The 4202-nt window shown below is 37.3% G+C and overlaps 1 pseudogene; it reads right to left on the reverse strand.

The window, feature by feature from the left end:
- Positions 1 to 2985, reverse strand: LOC120131649 (annotated as a pseudogene).
- Positions 2986 to 4202: the final 1217 nt, after the last annotated feature.

Consider the following 4202-nt stretch of genomic DNA (forward strand, 5'->3'; position numbering starts at 1 on the left):
AGGGCCATCTTTGGGGATGGATTTTAGTTCAAATAATGGGCTGAGGAACGGGAAAAGGCAAGGCCTGGTGGTTAGGGCTGGGAAATAACCGTCATTATCTTTCTTTCCCATCATTTGCAGTAATTATTAATTACATAAAATGTTTTAGTAAGGCAAGCTCTTAGAGCTTGTGCTGAGGGCCAATGACTTGAGATTTGAAGAATCCCCGGCAGCATTGGCTCGTCGAGTGATCATCTCCATATTCTTATGAAGACTTTGCTTCACCAGATTCATCATCATTTTCTTTCCTTCCTGAGCCTCCCTTGGATGCAGAGGCGAACCCACGGCAACCCTTCCTGTTTGTGGCCCAGAATGAGGCCCCATCTTTGCTTGCCTTTCATCTTTGAACCATTGCAACAATTTCATCGCTCTCTTCTGAGCTAAGGGGCTTCCCAATAACGACACTTCCAGAAGTACCGGAACTATTCCTGCCTTGGACATTTTATCCCTCTGAGTGGAGCTTTGATGAGCTAAAATCATCAGAATGTAGGCTGATAATTCTTGACATTCTGTTTGTCCTCCCATGTTAGAATCTCAATCAAGCTCTCTGGTACCATCGAACTATCTTCCATTACCTTTTTTCCCATCAAGGTCAGCACCAAGTGACCTAGTGCTGCAAGGCCTTTCTCTGAAAGCTCTTTGATTGAAGATAGCTTCAAAACAGTGTCTACAATTCCATTAGATACCAAAGGCCCAGCATTTTCTAACACAGCAGACAGGTTACAGACAACGCCTAAACAGATCTCTTTAGTTTGCATGCCGGAAGCCGACTCAAGAATGCCGATAAGAAACTGGATAACCTCAGTTTTAGCTAGAGAGAAATGGGTATTTGATATAGAAGATAACGATGATAACAGTTGTGCAAATTCATGCCTTGTTTGGTCGTCTACAACATCAATGTCTTTTGGCAACTTTGATAATATTCCAGCCTCTAGCATTAGTGCCTTGTTTCTGAAGCAAAACAACAAAGTGATCAAGACTTTTGATCTACCTTTGACAATAGCAGAATCAACCCAGAACTTTTAAAGTCAACAATGAAATCGCAATTGCAGTTGAACAATAGAAGAATAATAATTGTATGGGGTAGATGAGATGATAACCCAAGCGTTCTCTATTATTGCATAAAATAGGAATAAGAATATCTGCAAGTCAAAAAAAAATTGTGGGAGATGAACTAACTGGTAAATAAAATAAAACAGAAAAGTCAAGGAGAATCAGATATTTAAAGATGAGGTAGGCAAGGTGATGATCAACAAATACTCATTATTATTTTCTTAATTATTTATTTTGGAGACAGTCCTTGTCTGTCTTGTAACATCATTATTGCTCTTCCAACTCCTACCACCAGGGGAGCCAGGTGGACGGTGGACGGTGGACAGCCTCCGTACCTTGCGGAGGCAGGATCACTAAAATCATTTTCTTAATGACAGTATTAGTGCTTCCAAATCTGTAAATTTCATTTCACTTGCATTGCAATTAATGTTTAAAAGTTCCATTCCACGTTCCTGAGATGGTGAAAGTCCAATCCATGGAAGGGTTTGACACCTCACCAAAACAGTGCTTAAAGCCAAGGGACTATTATCAATTACCATAAATTAAGAAGCAAGTGCAGCAGATGCAGAGCCTATGATTCTCAAAATGTTACAGCCTGTAGGGCAGTTGATTAGAGAGATTTAGGCCTTATCATCAATCATTAATGTGACCTTAGAAGGTCAAATATTTTAGCCAGGAGGCTCCAACTAAAAAAACTTTTGTTTAATCCAATTGGGGAAGTTAGTTCATAAACATTAGCACTAATATTTAATTTTCATGTGGACCTAGAACATTTCTGTCTTCCTAACATTTTGAAAAATGTGATAGTATATCCACTGAAGCTCGTAGTACAATCCCAACAACTAATTTTATAGATTATTTCATCAACCATTGGGGACCTCTTTTCCCTGTCCTTACGAACTGTACCATGGGATAGTTCCAAAAAACAGAGCTCCATTATTTCAAACTTGGCTGAAAAATGCTGAATTTCGAGCAGCCTCGTGAACAACTATCTTTTTCATCGCAGCATCCTTTTATGAAGCAAAAATCAATAGACCACAACTTACAGGACAACAACAGGGGCCCTTTCTCCTTATCAAGTCTCTATCCTAATTCAACTATTTATGCTTATGTTAAAAATCGTTTATGATTATGTTAGAATGTCCATCAATAAGAATTGTTTTCAACCAGCTAAAAACTTTGAAAGCTGACAGGATCCACCATTGACACGAAATATCAAAAGAACAAGAAATTAACATGTCATGAATAGTGAGAAAACAGCGAAACTTACGTAAAGGTGCCGTCAGCCAGCTCGATCAAGGCCTTGACGGCGGCTGAACGGCGGCCAGCCACCTCAGTAGCCACCATGGACACAAGCATATTTATAACACCGAGCTCTGCCATCAACTTCCTTTCCTTAACGTCTTCTTTAGCGAGTTTACCAATGGCCTTAGCAGCCATCTCTCTCTCTTCCCAGCTCCCGAAGTGAAGTCTCTTGACCCATTTTTGCAACGCCATCGAACCGTCGAGCTCACTCTCGGTTTTCTCTATAACAACCCGATCTTCCTCTTCATCAGTATTGCTTTCAACTAATAGCTTGTTTGAATGATCAGATGACGATGACACACATCGTTTCCCTGCTGATTTGGATTGCAATAACCTTCTGATTCTAGCAAAGAACTTAAGCTTCCTACTAGAAAGTAACCAAATAGATGAAGCAGAAGACATGCTCTGAGTTTGAGAGGGAGACATGGTTCAAGAAGGGGAATTCAAACAAGTGTTCTAAGGGTTCATTGTTTTTGTAATACAGACAGATACTACTGCGGAAAGTCTAAAACTTGGGATTTAATTATATTTTTTCTTTTTCTTTTCTAGAGATTAGAAAGGAGAGAAGGGAATATATAAGGGACGAGAGAGAGAGGGTTCTCGTTTCTCTGTCAGAAAAGGTGGGGAGGGGAGCATAAGTCACATGCAACCGAAACAGAGTTGTTGTCCCTTTAACCTTCCTAAGCCCTCTCAAATGTATTTTAACTTTTATGACAACTAGCTTTCAGTGCATCATTTGTGTTTTATTTTATTAACAGTTCAATGTGCCGATATATCTAATTAAGCCTACGGATTTTGTCAGTATCTGGTGCATTCTGAGAAACTCCCTCCTACTTTCAAAATAAATAACCATAGATTTCTGGGCCAACATTAAATTCTAACTTTTTGAGTTTTAAGAACAAAAGTAGATTAGTTTATTAAATTAATTTGCTGTTAAAGAAATTATTATTGTTATTAGAAATCATGGATTCAAGTACCGACCGTAATAAGTTGATTAAAAATTTATTATCAAATGGTTGAGAGTATTTAAAACATATAATACTTCGTAACTATCTTAGTTTAATAAAAAAAATTGACTACTTTATTGGATTATAAAACATTGTGTTATTTATTATTTTAATTATTGAATATATTTTAATAAAACTATCGTTATATTTTTTATTTTATTTATTAAACGTTAAAAAGTAAATATAAATAATTAAATGTTTTGGTATAATAATAATCTCACCGCATTGACTGTTACTCTTCGTCATCATTGATGGACTATTAACTTCAAGTTTTATCAGCAATCTCGTCTTGGCCTTCCTTTTCTATTTATCATATTAGATTTTTTTTCAATAATGTCTTCAAAATCAATTGATATTTTTCCAATATTAAAATTCAACCGTCTGGTTAACCTAATTTAAGAAGATTCCTCCCCCCCCCCACCCACTTCGTTAGAACCTTTAACCGCTCGAATCTTGAAGACGTCGCTCTGATCGCATCAACTTCCCCACGTTTTTCCTCCACATCATTTTTCATGTTTATTCTTGACCTTTTGAATTAAGGCCCAAAGCCTCCAATGTTGATGATATGTCTCAACAAAAAGATGTGACATGGGCTCTAGAGGTACCGCCATCCTGCGGAGGCGACGACAATGAGTAGAGAGAAGACAATCAACAAGAACAATGATGCCTCGTTCATTTTGAGAACTGAATTTTGATGGAAATTGATTTTTGTTGAAATTATTAAGGGATAATTGTATCTCGGTATAGCAGTCTAAATTTAGGGTTATTGCATTCTTCATTTAGAATTTTTGTAAATTT

Source organism: Hibiscus syriacus, unplaced genomic scaffold, assembly GCF_006381635.1.
Source record: "Hibiscus syriacus cultivar Baekdansim isolate YM2019G1 unplaced genomic scaffold, ASM638163v2 tig00110556_pilon, whole genome shotgun sequence".
Taxonomy (NCBI): domain Eukaryota; kingdom Viridiplantae; phylum Streptophyta; class Magnoliopsida; order Malvales; family Malvaceae; genus Hibiscus; species Hibiscus syriacus.